The sequence below is a fragment of the Podarcis bocagei genome, assembly GCF_964188305.1.
Source record: "Podarcis bocagei genome assembly, chromosome: 7".
NCBI lineage: Eukaryota > Metazoa > Chordata > Lepidosauria > Squamata > Lacertidae > Podarcis > Podarcis bocagei.
In genome coordinates this window covers 43,029,964-43,045,002 of record NC_138132.1, presented here as the reverse complement: position 1 = coordinate 43,045,002, position 15,039 = coordinate 43,029,964, and the positions used below count along the sequence as shown (strand labels likewise).

General features: G+C 42.3%; 1 protein-coding gene and 1 long non-coding RNA gene across 2 annotated transcripts in view; one reads left to right on the top strand and one right to left on the bottom strand.

Moving 5' to 3' along the window:
- The window catches only part of LOC308591775 (protein phosphatase 1 regulatory subunit 3E-like), a 231,035-nt gene that overhangs the window by 156,238 nt on the left and 59,758 nt on the right, over positions 1-15,039 (top strand). The gene's annotated exons all lie outside the window — the stretch shown is intronic.
- Positions 301-14,974, bottom strand: LOC308591783. The gene is made up of 4 exons (XR_014010249.1): positions 14,825-14,974; positions 10,102-10,147; positions 1,427-1,498; positions 301-365 (listed from the first exon to the last, which is right to left on the bottom strand). It is a non-coding gene; the product is annotated as an uncharacterized lncRNA (long non-coding RNA).

The window sequence follows — 15,039 nt, the reverse complement described above, 5'->3', positions numbered from 1 at the left end:
AGTAGGACAGAGTTATTGTCTTGGCATCCTATTTGTGGGTTTCCTACAGACATCTGGTTGGCCACTACAGGATAGAGGATGATGGAATAAATAGCTTGATCTAGCAGAGCTCTTTAAAAAATGTTAAGTCTCAACCAAATAATTAAAGTGCACTGAACAGTTGCCAACATCGCAGCCATTTTTATTGCAAATGTTTTGGATTTAAATAGTTTTCTTTATTTAGGTACCCAGAAGACATGAGACAACACACTCCTTTGGCCATCCGTATGTTGCCCAGTCCTCAGCTCTATCTATGGTTCTGAAGTTCTCATTTTTCGTCTTATCTCTTCTGCGTGTGCTTGGCTCCTGGCTCTGTTTTCTTGATACTGGCAGGAAAAACAAGGCGATAAATGAATAATAGATAAGTCATGTCACTACATTAAAAATGCAGCATGGGTTTATCACTCGAAAAGGAAATACATTTTTTTTTGTAGAACACAAATTACATTTGCATTGGTTGGGGTGGGGACCACCACCAAAGCAGCCCACTAAGGTTATTATTATTATTCTGAAGACAGAAGTGCCTGGCGTGCTTTGGTCCATGGGGTCACGAAGAGTTGGACACGACTAAATGACTAAACAACAACAAGGTTATTATTTAATTTGCATCTTTAGCTACTCCATTTTTCAAAAGTGAACAGCAGCTCTTTCCACAGCTCCATATGCTTTCTGAGACTTCAAGGGAACACTCTGTGTACATTTTTAAACCATGAGGGCTAACAAACCTTGCCAAAGGATCTGAACGATTGCCCAGTATCCATTTTTGGAGCAAGGTGTGTGAGCAGGTTGTGGCAATGCAGGTGTGGGCGGGTTAAACAAATTGTCTAGATCCTCTCCAGCCTGGATTTTGGCACTGAGTGTGGTCCCCCAGGTGGATGATTTCTGATGGGAGACAGCTTAGGGGAATATGGGTTCAAACGCTTTTGTAAAATTCCAGCAGGACCCCTAGACTCAAGAGCAGGGGTTCTCAAACTTTTTCAGGCCATGCTTGGTTTCATAAACTCATCCCCAATGCCCCCTACCCGGCTCTACAAAAAGCATCATTCAGAAGAGCTGTTTGCATGACCTACTAAATATAACAACACCATAAAATTCAAAAGAGTAATAACTAATTTCACATTTATTCAAAACCAAATTAAAACTATTTAGTTCAATTAATTCAATGAAACTGTGGAACTTGATCCACTGATACCAACATTTCAAAGTCTGTTAGTCATTTACACATCCAGCTATCCCCTTGCCTCATAGTACCCCCATAGATAATCCCACTGCCCTTCCTGGGATTGGTACAGCCCACCTTGGGAACCACTTGTCAAGAGGAAGGCACAAAACTGAAAGGGGTATTTGGGAATATTTCAGTGGTCTGGCCTCATTGTCTGTGGCTTACCTCTTTCTTTAAGCATCGCCTCATTTCTTTGTCAAAATCATTGCAACGACCAAAATATCTCATGATGGAGTGCTGAGAAACAGGACCACAGTAATAATAAATTATACAAATAAATACACCAAGTCTTCTCATGTCATTTGTATATCACAAAAAACAGTATAACAGTTTTGAAGTAATATTTACAAGATAGGATTCATCATTAACAGTCAATGTACAAGTTCTTGGTTTGTGAATTGGTTTAAACAAAAGCAAAAGCGAAGGGGAAAGAGGATAGAACAGGGTTAACAGGTAACATTCAATATTGCACACCTAAACACCTGATCTGGAGCGCTTGTGGTTGTGCTTAGATTACGTAAATGTCATTTTTCCTCTTATGTTATCAATGAAACAATATAAAGTGTTGGTGGACATGGGAAGAGTTCAAAGTGAAGATTATAATTTACGTTTAAATTAGTGGTAATGGTAATTCATAATCAGTCACACTGGATTTCCTTTCCAACTCCCCCTCCCCCAAAAAAATGGAGGTTGTGGCACTTCTGACAACATGGGTCAAACCAAGACAAAGGCATTTGTTTCATGACTGTGTACGTTAATTAGCTGACCAAGGCTATGATGTCAGTGTTTTATTTTTTATTCATTGCACACATACCTTTCTGCCAAGGTAGTTTACAATTTGAAATATGAAAACAAATCCACAGTACAAAATATTCTCCAGTCTACTTCAGGACCTTAACTCCCTAACCCAGGCTTAACCCTGGGCCTGGCTTCCCAACTTCCAGTTGTCATCACCAACAGCTGTATGACACCATGCTTGTGTTTTTATATTTGTAAACCGCTTAGAAGCCTATTTTGGTATTACGTGGGATATAAGAGAATACTAATAGTAACAGCTACTTATTTTCTTTTCACCTCGTGATTGACACTCCCCCTGCCAACCATCGGAAAGGGAAAGGGCAGGAAGTGGGTGGGGGTGGAGCATAGGCATTGTTCCTGGACACACATCCCAAGAGAGGCCTTGAGTAGTTGAGCCAGCAGTTGAAAGATTTCCCCCAACCCAAACCTAAAGACTCTCATCCATAGTTGCTGCACCCATAGAATGCATAGGAAGCTGTCTGGTTCACAAGTCAAACCACAGTATAGTGTGGAAGCGCAACATGCAGGCTCAAAGAGAGCATATTGCAGTCACTTTGCTCTTTGTTGGTCATTTGGCTGATGCACTAAGCTTAATGGGCTCGTGATTTAGCTCTCTCAGACAAACCATGTATTGTAAACATAGGACAAACCTTGGTTATGCTGCATAAACTATTAAATTTAGTTACCTCATGTCACAGAGCCAGAGCAATGCTTCCTGCCCCCCTCTAAACAGGCTAGTGTCATTTTTACGTGTGCACACACACGTATTCACTGGATTGTTTGTCTGTCTGTCTGTCTGTCTGTTTGTTTGTTTGTTTGTTTGTTTGTTTGTTTGAACCACTTCCCCCTCCAATTTGGCTCAATCCTAACCACAACCAGTTCAGTGCTTACTACAGCAGTAAGTCACAAAAGCCTTTAGGAGCCTAGGCACCAGTTCAGTACAGGACTGTATAACTGTTTCAAAATTATTAGCAGCTGCATTGAATTTGTATGCTGGTTTCCACCCCACTTCCTATACTTGCCTTGTATTAATCTCAATAAAAGCATGTTTCCAAAGTCCTAACATGAAACAATCAATGGACCATATAAGTTAACTAAGAAACAGGGGGAAGTTCTTTTGTAAGTACCGTAATTTTCGCCCCATAAGACGCACTTTTTCCCCTCCAAAAATGAAGGGGAAATGTGCCTGCGTCTTATGGGGCGAATGCAGGCTTTCGCTGAAGCCTGGAGAGCGAGGGGGGTCGGTGCGTACCGACCCCTCTCGCTCTCCAGGCTTCAGGAAGCTCTGCGCAACCCTCGGGAGACCGGCTCGGGACTGCAGGCAGGTCTATGCCGCCATCCCGAGCGGGGCGCTAGGTCCCACCCCGCTCGGGATGGCGGCACAGAGCTGCCTGCCGTCGCGGGACTGCAGGCAGGTCTATGCCGCCATCCCGAGCGGGGCGCTAAGTCCCGCCCCGCTCGGGATGGCGGCACAGAGCTGCCTGCCGTCCCGGGACTGCAGGCAGGTCTACGCCCCCATCCCGAGCGGGGCGCTAAGTCCCGCCCCGCTCGGGAAGGCGGCACAGAGCTGCCTGCCCTCCCGGGACTGGTGCCCTTCTCCCCATCGCCAGCCCCACAAGCTCGGGGGACAGCGGGGAGGCAGAGCGTGCCTTCCCACTGTTCCCCGACCTGGTTCTTCCAGCCCCGCACCTGGGGGGGGAAATAAATTTTTTTTTCTTTATTTCCCCCCAAAAAAACTAGGTGCGTCTTATGGGCCGGAGCGTCTTATGGGGCGCAAAATACGGTAGTATTTAGAAAATAAAGAAATTTATTTTTGGGACCTGGACCACAAATGCAGATATTCTACTTCCTTCTGCAGGAAACTATTTTCAGCTAATTAACTCTTTATTGTTGCTTCTACATGCACAGCTAGAGAACAGTTAGCAATTTTTAACGTGTCAAATGCATCATCTGCATCTTTATACTGAGAGTAAAAGATCCTTCCTTCCTTCCTTGGCTGTGCTTCCATTTCTCTTCTTCCAGCAATCAAATATAGGTTTCAAGTAGGACTGATCATAAACCACATCTTGTTAACCTATAATTATATGTAACATTTCACCTAGCCTTTCTAAAACATGAAAGGATTAGAGCTGTTCATGAATATTAATTCCGAAAAAAGGCTCCCTTGCAGCCATGGCCAGGCAGGAATGTTACCGCAGATGAATTCTACCGAGCAACAAAAGGCAGCACTTAATTACCCACCATGGCGTAATTAGGTGGTAGCAGCAGCAGCAAAGTTCTCATTGCTTGAAGAGAACAATGGCAGCCAAGGAGTCGGATGAGCGATACAAGGCCCATGGCTACAGGACACCCTTGCAAGCTGACTTCTCCATCATATTTGAGAATCGTAAGCACCTAGCAACTCCCTCCCACCCAAAACCTAACCCAGCAACTGCCTTATAGGCAAAATCTCTCAGCATTAATTTTGAAAAGGCTTGTGTGGCAAGCCCAGCACTTTGATTGCTCTTAATGTGCCAGCTGTATTAAGAGCAATAAACCCGTCTGTACGTACCTGCAGTAATATGGATGCTTCTGGGTGTTACATTATATTGAGAAAGAAAAGGGTAAACAAAATTGTCTCTTGTGAAAATGGGCAAACCTGCACAGCTGCTGAATCAGTTTAACCTGCTGAACTTTCTAAAGGCACCATCAGCAACACTGTGTGTGCCGCTGAGCCAAGGAGAGAGAGACAGACAGAGAGAGAGAGAGAGAGAGAGAGAGAGAGAGAGAAAGAAAGAAAGAAAGAAAGAGAGTGAGAGCTGCTCTTTAGAATGTATTTAGCTATTTCATGGCCATACTGCCCAAAGGCCATCTCCTCTATCTGTAGAATTCTGGGATAAGCCCTTTCTATCAGGATACATTTCAGTGTGCTTTGGGTTTAGGCAGAAGTCCTACCTCTTTGTGGCACTCCTTGAGCAGACGGATAATAAGGTTGCATTCTTCGCTGTGCAGATGAGGAGACAGATCTGGGTGCATCGCAAATTAAGGAGAGCTCATGGGGAAAATCTGAAGTCTTCCACCTGTCAATATTGTGATACATTTTTATATCCAAGAGAATGCCAGATAGGGTATCTTGCCCTATGTATATTTCTTAGCGAAAAGATCAGAACCAAAGCATGATTATACAGTAAAGTACTATTTGCATTTGGCTCTTAATCTTTTGTAAAATCAGAGAATCTGTAGTGAGCGATTAATTAATCAGTTTAATAACGATAATATTTTTCATTTATTAACTGCTTCCTACAAGACAGTTAGGGAAGCAGGTGGTGCTGTGGTCTAAACCACTGAGCCTAGGGCTTGCTGATCGGAAGGTCGGCAGTTTGAATCCCTGTGACGGGGTGAGCTCCCGTTGCTCAGTCCCAGCTCCTGCCAACCTAGCAGTATGAAAGCACATCAAAGTGCAAGTAAATAAATAGGTACCGCTCCGGTGGGAAGGTAAATGGCGTTTCCGTGCACTGCTCTGGTTTTGCCAGAAGCGGCTTAGTCATGCTGGCTACATGACTCGGAAAAACTGACTTCGGACAAACGTTGGCTCCCTTGGCCAGTAAAGCGAGATGAGCGCCGCAACCCCAGAGTCGTTCACGACTGGACTTAACGGTCAGGGGTCCTTTACCTTTACATGACAGTTTCTTTCAGCAACTTACATTATATAAAATACACAACTGCCTGTGCATAATTTAAACCCAAATACATAGAATAAAACATAATAGAACAGAGATGTATTGAGGAGTTCATCCAACAACAAAAGTAAAACCTGACCCTACTTGTAGATGTACAATACGGATAGGCAGTGAATCATACCACAGTACAATGACAATGACAACAACAACACAACAACCAGAACAACATAATTTAGTTCACGTTCTACAATGGGTTGGTGATTTTAGTTCAGCTCATCAACTGAGAGCAATTCCTCTTTTTCCTGTTTGCCCAATTAAAGGTTCTACATAGTGGGAAAACCTTACATACTCACTTATCAACAGATAAAATGGGCCAGGAGCCAACAAATTAGGCAACTGGTTCTGTGAGCTCAAAGAGCAGCAAACTGGTTTTGAAACCTTGGGGCGTTTCATATAGTTTATGATGCATCCCAGACACGTAGGGAATGGGGAGAGCATCAGCTGCCCAAGTAAACCAGTCCCATTGGGCTAGTTTAAGCCCCTTGTATGAACCCACAGCTGCAATCCTAATAGGCACATTTGAGCTTAAGTCCCACTGAACTGAGGGTAACTCATTCCTGAATGCTTGTGCAAAGGTCTGCGCTGCAGGACTGGCTCTTTGGATTCTAGCCATAAATCACTGCAAATTTAGTTTTAAATAGAACGGGGTCCTCTGAGCCCCACATACATAATGATGAAGAGAATCAGTAGATTAGGCAATGGCTCCTTTTGAAGAAAGACTTTTTTAAAAAAAATGGCAGAGAACACAGTTGTCTGATAAAGCACAATTGGTTCAAAATATGTTGAAATTCATACATCAGGTATCAATACATTTATCCCCAGTATCTGTTGGGCTTCTCTGTGTGTCCCTTGCCTTCCCCCAATGCAGCTTCTGTGGGGTGACCTTTTGCTACTAGTTTCTGCTCTGCCACACCTCAGCTTCCATTAATCAATTTTTCAAAGCTGAAGCTCTATTTCCACCTCATCTCTGTTAACTATACAGGAATAGAGCAGCAGTAAATGTCTCAGCTTCTGGCTGCCTGGGTATGTGCACCACTAACCGTGCTTTCAACACGTATCCCCAGGCATCAAGGTGTGCAACTGCTTCAAAAAGTAATCAAGAAGTAAATCTTCCTGCAAGGCTTTCAAAGTTGACCTCAAGGGTCTAGCCATAAGCCCAGAGTATCAGAAACACCAAGCCTGAACAACCAAGTTTAATAAACCTGATCTATCGGGTGTTTTTGTGATTGTATAGTATATAGAGAAGGGAGCACGACCTCAGGATAATTTTCCTGTAGCCCATCTTGAAAGCTATTCAGCTTTGGCAAGTTAGAGGCAACCTACAAAATGAGATAAGGAAGGGCTGTCACACCCCTTTGAGCTTTTAGGGTGAGCGAGAAATCAGAAGCTAGCCGGCCAAGAAGACATATACCAAAGTGGTAAATGGAACAGATAAGAATGTAAAAACCTGAGAAGGTAAGAACAAAGGCCTGTTTAGGTTTCGCATCTTGCTTCTCACCCATGCCAGCGAGAAGGCCAAAAGCAAGGCACACGCACAATGTGTGGGCCTCCGCTTTGGACAAAGCCCCTTTTGGAGAGATTTTGAACAGACATGAAGGACGGCTTCTATAAAGTAGCCCAAAGATAATTCGGTAGCTCCCGAAACTTCAGACCAAATTCAGAAGGTACAAGAACATAAGATGAATCCTGCAAGATCAGGCCAGTGACCTATCTAGTCCTGCATCCTCTTCTCACAGCAGCCAACCAGAGGCCTGTGAGAAGCTCCCAAACAGGACCTGCGCACAAGAGCCCTCTCCCCTCCTGAGGTTTCCAGCACCTGGTCTTCAGAAGCATGCTGTTTCTGAGCAGGGGCAGAGCACAGCCATCAGGGTTAGTAGCCTTTGGAGTGGTTAATAGCCAAAGAGCGTCTTATGTTTGAGGATGGGAAAGGAAAAAATATAGATAAACTGGAAATAAAGATAAATATAGATAATATAGATAAAAATATATAGATAAAAAAGTAGATAAAACTATCACAGATAGATAGAGTATCTATCACAAAGAATTGCTTTGTACTCGGAGCCACCAGGTGGCGCATTGGAAGATGACCGACAATAACATCTCTCCGACTCATACGAGGTAATTAAGAGGTTGCTATGGGAAGTATGCAGTCTTCCTACCCCCCCCCCCAGGAGATGGGGGGGTGCCTTGCCAGTGGTGTCCACAATGCACCCCCGGATTCGAGAGAAGGGGGTGCAGGTCACTTAGCATGAGTCCTCTATGAGCTCGGCTCTTCCTGACGCCGGTTCCAATCAGTGCGTGCTGGTTTGCTTTAGCTCGGAATTATAATTGGAAACATATGATTGGAATGAAGCTAAAGCACATACATCAAGCAACGTTCGAGAGATAAGACTGCTGATTAATGGATCTCTGTGACTGGAGTGACAGATGGATAAGTAAATCAACTGATGAACCACCATTAAGAGACTGTATGTTTGGAATGAAGGGGGGGTGGAGGAAAAAACTTTTCTTTTCTTTGCATTATGTGATATTAATAACCCTCCACCCCAGAAAGAAATAAGATCGTTGCGTTTTACTAACCACAAGCAGGAATTCAAGAACTGTGTGGAGTGGATTATAGTTAAAGAGATGATCGGTAAACAACGAGAACGGAGGAAAATTTTATGACGCAGCTTAAAATGGCGTCTCGCTAAGACAGGCTTGCCTGAGAAAGAAAGACGGGGGAGGAGAATCAGGACCATTGGAATGAGAAGGATGGTTGGAATGTGATCTTAACCTGACAGAGCCCTCCTGATATACTTGGCAAGCCTGAGAAAATTAAAGGACAGACCAAAGATTAATTTTTTATGGAAGCGTGAAATGGCAGCTGTCCCTGAGTGAGATGATCTTTGGAGTGTACAAAACCCACACAGAGGATGCCTGTCTCTAATCTCTTGTGAAGATTATCAGAGATCGCAAAGAAAGGAATATATGATAACAACAAGAAGATGAAGAAAGTAATAAAGGACTATCTGGATTGCACTGGATAGAACTGTTTAATTAAAGCCGCAATACAAGTGATGTTTGGACTCGTTCGAAGCTTGATGTACGGGTACCCCCAACAAAATTTAAAATTTGGCTGTATAATTTGGAATTAATGTGATGTGATTGGCCTGTTAATAAAAATTATTTTTTTTAAAAAAAAGAATTGCTTTGTACTCATTTCTCTCCAGGGAGGGAGGGGGAAGAACCAAAGAGAACAAGAAAGAAAATAAGAGCCTGGCTAGGTCAGAACGTAAAAAGAAACCTCCTGGGTCAGACCAAAAGGCCCGATCTAGCCCAGTTACCTGTGTCCCATAGTGACCAATCAGAAGCAATAGCACTCTTCTCTTGTGAAGCCTAAGAACTGCTATTCAGACAAATGCTCCCTCCTGGTACTGGAAGTGCATAGAACCAGCGTGACTATAACTATCACCATGTTTTTTATATTATTATTTAAAAGGAGATTTTAAGCAACACCTTCAAGCTTAACACATTTTAAGAACTGGTATTAGTAACGTAGATCCAACGCCTGCAATTTATCAAATACAACCATCAAAATTGTAAAATTTACACGCAGAAAATAAAATGCACTGGGCTTGGATGCATAGAATAAAGAAGAGAAATATTTGTAGTGGACAGTGCAACATAACATAAAGGACTTCCAGGTCAAAACTTATAAAGCTACAACAACTGGATTTTGGCTCTGTTCCAATAGCTAGCAAACATTTTTTTTAAAAAAGTCATTTGTTTAAGAAAGAAAAACTTAAGTTCATTTTCTTCTTTGGCAGGGAAAAATGGCTGAAGCAGTTTTTATATTGACAAAACAAAATATAAGGTTTGTACGTGATACATAAATACAAACCCCTGCTCACCTGTGAAGCTTATAGCATAGCCCTGGGCAAATCACTGTCTCCCAGGACAACCTACCTCATAGCATTGTTGTGAGGATACGTAAGTAATTTAAACATTGGAGAGCTGCTGCCAGTCAGTGTAGGGCAGAGCTTGCCAAACTGTTTGTCATGACACGCTAGTGTGTCAGCTGCAATGTGTTGGTGTGTTGTGTGAACGCTCCCCATGCTTCTCCCAGGGCTAGAAAGGGGTTAGTTTAGCCTCTAGTTTGCTAGTAAAATTGAATTACTGTGTTGCAAAATTATGCATGTCTAAAAAATGTCACCAACACGAAAAGTTCGGAAAGGTCTGGTGTAGGGAATACTGAGCTAAATGGATCAAATGTCTGCCTCTGTATAAGGCAGCTATTTCTAACCTTTGAAAGCCTGGAACAATATGAAAATTAGTACTTACCTGGGAAATCTGACTTGTGCGCCTGCTGTTATCTGTCAATTCACAACTGTGGGGGGGAAACATGAATGGCATTTTTTTAAAATCAAAATTCTGTCTGCTGAACTTTGTTTTTAAAAGTTACTGCAGTTTGTGTTCATAATGTGATTGTGTATATATGCTTACTACTGCAAGGACAGGAAGTCAGAATTCAATTAAAAACCTACAAAATCAGAATGTTTACAGAAAACTTGGACCTTGATAAAAACAGGTCCCACTTTATACAACTTGGACTTTGGTAAAACTATGTGAGTTTAAAATCAGATGGATATTTTCAAGAAACGCACATGGCTTGAAGCCAGTAAAGGAAGGAAAGAAGGAATGTTTGTTTGTTTGTTTGTTTGTGTACACATGGATGCGTGTATGTATGTGTGAGAAAACTATTTGGTACTCCAACAACTGCATAATTTTTATATATAATAGTTTTTGCAACACAATATTGGATACATAGAACATCAAGTTAACACTCCAGCATAGGTTTCTATATTCCCTGGGTGTCATCTTTCTGAAACTATTATTTCTTGGAAAGATGCAATGGCGATTGGTGAAATTTTTATTGCTATTATTTATTAAATTTGTATACTGCCCTTGATCTGAAGATCACAGGGCAGTGAAAAGCAAGAAAGGTTTACTGTACTGTGTCATACTGCACTCACTGACAGGATAAAGGTGCAAAAGGCACACAGAGATGCAATTATTGACCATGCCATTGTTAATTTGTTATAATATAAAGAGAGGCCATAGCTCACTGGTAGAGCACAAGCATTGCATGCAAAAGATCCCACACAACTTTGATAGCTGTCCCTGGCCAAGGTCCTAGTAGATAGTGTCAGGTGGCACTGTGGTCTAAACCACTGAGCCTTGGGCTTGCCGATCGGAAGGTCAGCGGTTCGAATCCCCGCCATGGGGTGAGCTCCCGGTGCTTGGTCCCTGCTCCTGCCAACCTAGCAGTTCAAAAGCACGTCAAAGTGCAAGTAGATAAATAGGTACCACTCCGGCAGGAAGGTAAACGACATTTCTGTGCTCTGCTCTGGTTTCACCAGAAGCAGCTTAGTCATGCTGGCCACATGACCCGGAAAAACTGTCTGCGGACAAACATCGGCTCCCTCGGCCAGTAAAGTGAGATGAGCGCCGCAACCCCAGAGTCGTCCGCGTCTGGACTTAACGGTCAGGGGTTCTTTAACTTTTTGAGACTAAGGAGACCCAGTTTCAAATCCTCTCTTGGCCATAGAGCTAATTGCGTGACCCTGGGCCAGTCACTCTCTCTCTCCCAGCCAAACATACTTCTCAGGATTGTTGTGAGGATAAAATTAAGCTGGAGACTCTCCTTATTGTCCTGAGCTGCTTGAGAGAAAGGCAAAATAAAATAGTAATGAAATAAATTTGGGAAAGGGCCATAGCTCAGTGGTAGCATGTCTGCTTTGGATGAAAAACGTCTCCGGTTCAATCCCTGGCATCTTCAGGTAGGGCTGGGAGAAACTCCACATGGAACCCTAGACAGCCACTGCTGGTCAGTGTAGACAATACAGGTCTAGACGAATGAACACTGAGCTAGAAGATATTTAGCCTTTGACAAGTGAAGGGTTGTAGTTCAGTGGTAGGGCATCTGCTTTGCACACAGACGTTTGCAGGTTCAGTCCCTGGCATCTCCTGGTAAAACTGGGGATGTGTCATATTTGAAACCCTGCAGAGCCTCTGCCCAGTACTCTGAGCCACATGGACCACTGGCCTGACTCAGTATAAGGCAGCTTCCTATATTCAGATAATTAGTGGTTTATCAGAGCAAGTATTATTCGCATTGCATCTACACGAGTGCAGTGGCTGCATCATCCTCCCCTCATCATACAAAGCAAAGGGGGGGACAACAACTGCATATACAGTTGCATATACACACACACAAAGCTTCGTCCCCAGATGTCTGTTTGCACTCTGCTACTGAGCTATTATGCCAGTGCCTTGCTCTAACCATTCTCTCTTTCCACAGTCAAATCATTCTGCACCACTGAGTTCGCAGAAGAAAATGAGCAAGACTGTTCTGTCAAAATTCAAGAGATGATTTATTTATATTGATTACAAAGCAGCATTATCTCGGCTCAATACATTTAACCTCGGGATATTAAGGAGCCCCCACAGAAATGGCATTTCTCTTCTTCCTCAGGAGGGAGCGCTGTTCAATAAATAGTAGGCTGCCAGGGGTTTTTTTACTCTCTTACAGAATGAATGGAACAGCTTTATGTCCCCTAAGGAGACCTAACCGTCTACTCTCAGTATATAGGCTTGACAAAATGGGCTAATAGTGAACTCCTTCTCCGAATCAGGTTCTTTAAGTGGCATAAGTGACACCAAAAACACACACACACACACACACATACAGAGGAGATATCAGGCACCTTGGAGGATCCTCAGAGTTTGCAGAAATACAGAAACCCCTCAGACTTATATAACCCAAAAAATATTTTTAAAAACTGCATGCCTCAGACAGTGACACGGGTATTACAGAAAATTTTGTATTGACAATTTTTCAGTCTTCATCAGAACATTTTCTGTTGTCCTACAGGGTGATCTAATTCTGCATGCTTATTTTATTTGTATTTAGTAAACGAAGCTTTGAAACTGCCGAGATTGCCTTGTACAGGTATATATTCACTATTGGCATGCATTAATCATTACTAACGAAATTATGAAATGGAAAAACTGCCACAGGAAAAGGAAGTACTGGAAGAATTTGTACTCCATGTCACTGGTGTCAGCCTTACATAGTACCATATTGTGATATTTCACTGTGCAGCACAATTGTTACTTAGCCAGCAGTGTTACAGCTGCAGCCAAGCTTTCACCACAGAAACAAGAAAGGCAGATTAAAAATGGATAGTTAGATGTGAAAAATCTACACTTTAAAGATGGGAAGTGTGAAAAAAGCCTCTGAGGGATTGCAGAAAGCCTGACATGGCTTGGGTGAACAGGTTTTCATAGCAACTGTTTGCTAACTAGCAAGAGTTTTCATCATCTTTTTAAGGAAGATGGGATCATTTCTCACTGAAAATGGCATAAATGTAGGAAAGCTTCCGCCAAGCCTGATTTAACTTCCAGTCCTGGCGTGATTAATATGCACCATTATATTTCTCTCTCTAAAAGCAGGCTGTGAGTTGGTTTCTATTTAAATGCACATAGAAGCTATTTACAACCCACAGGACAACAACAAAGTGTATATACGAATGACCACAAGGTGGTGCCATGGCCAAGAAAAGCAAGCATAACTATTAAGATGCTTTTCTAGTAAACACCACTATAAAATTCATTCATTCAAAGAGTGCTTCTATTCCATTTGTAGAATTCAGCTGCCGGAAAGCTCGGAGTGACCCAAATTTATACATAGGCTAGTTTTTGTTCAATATACAAGGTTTAGCCACACCATAAGCTACTTTAAGATCCCAACCTTTTTCACAAAAACTACAGTTTCAGAAGCCAGTCATACTGTAGAATGTGGTGCACAAAGTGTTGTTGTTGTTGATTTGATTTCTTAGCCATCCTTTACAATAAGGTCCCAGGGTGGATTATAGCAATATTACAAACAAATTACAGTCAAGAGAACTGGGTGGGTCATAAAAATACATAGCTCAGGCACTAAAGGCGAGGGTAAAGTGATGTATCTTCAACATACAATCGAAACTATATAGTGTAAGTGCAAGACACATCTCTGTGGTGAGCTAATTCCACAACTTAAGGGCTGGCACAGAGAATGCCCTCTCCCACCAAAGCCTGCTTATAGTATATAAAATCATAAAATAGTCAATAAAAGAACAATAGAAGGTAGAAGTACAAATCCAGCCTAGATACCCATTTCCCAACGCAATATGACAAGGGAGGGGAGAGCTTCATTAGGACAACACTACAATGCAGTGAGCAAGCCTAGTTTGAGATTTTTTGCTGTTCCTAATATTGTTTTTAATCAGTTTTAGTGAGAACATACTAGCATACGGACACATCATAAATCTAATCCATTTTCAAAGTATACAGAAATATACATAAATGTAAGAACGAAAGGACTGAAAGTACATTTTCGCACAGCATACAGTATTGTTTTTTAAGACTGGGTTTTATAAAAGCACAGCACACAGTTAAAACTATGGAACTATAAAACTATACCATCAACATGGGTAGCAAATTCATGTTGAATAAGGCTACCTACGGCTGGGTTCCATCTCCACTGTCAAAGGATCTTCATTCAGATCCTGCTTTCAGGCTTCCCACAGGCATCTGGTTTGCCACTGAGAGAAAATGATGCTATGCTATATACAGGCCATTGACCTGTATATCTTATTCTCTTAAACAGCAAGAACTAAATAAATAAAATCCTGATTTGCTATAACAACTAAAGTACTGAAATTCCAGAAATATTACTACTCCCCATTCCGCTGGGCTGGAGGAGATATGAATGGCATAAATGTGTCCCTCCACTCCATTAATTTCAATGGATCTACGCTGAATATGAATTGGTCAGATACAACTCAATTTATATTACATATATACATTACATAATTTCCCCATGATATAATACAATAGATATAAACGAGCAGTCAACAGAATTCAACATCCTTGCCATTCTTATTCTTCCTCCTCTCTCACATTTTCGCTCAAAGTCACACTAACACCCGCTTACTGAAGACCCCGCTTCACACCTACCTACCTAAGTTCTGCAAAACTCCCAGCACGCCTGGAACAGACGGAAATTCAAAGAAAGGGCAAAACCCGGATGTAAGCTTCGTTCAGACCCGGAAGTTGTTGTTTCTTGACCGCTTCCGTCACACGGAAATCCCGCCTCTTCTCCTGCTGCAGCTGATAGCACACTATACTAACGCTGAAACAATCGGAACAGGAGACGAGGAACGCTAGGGGGCTTCT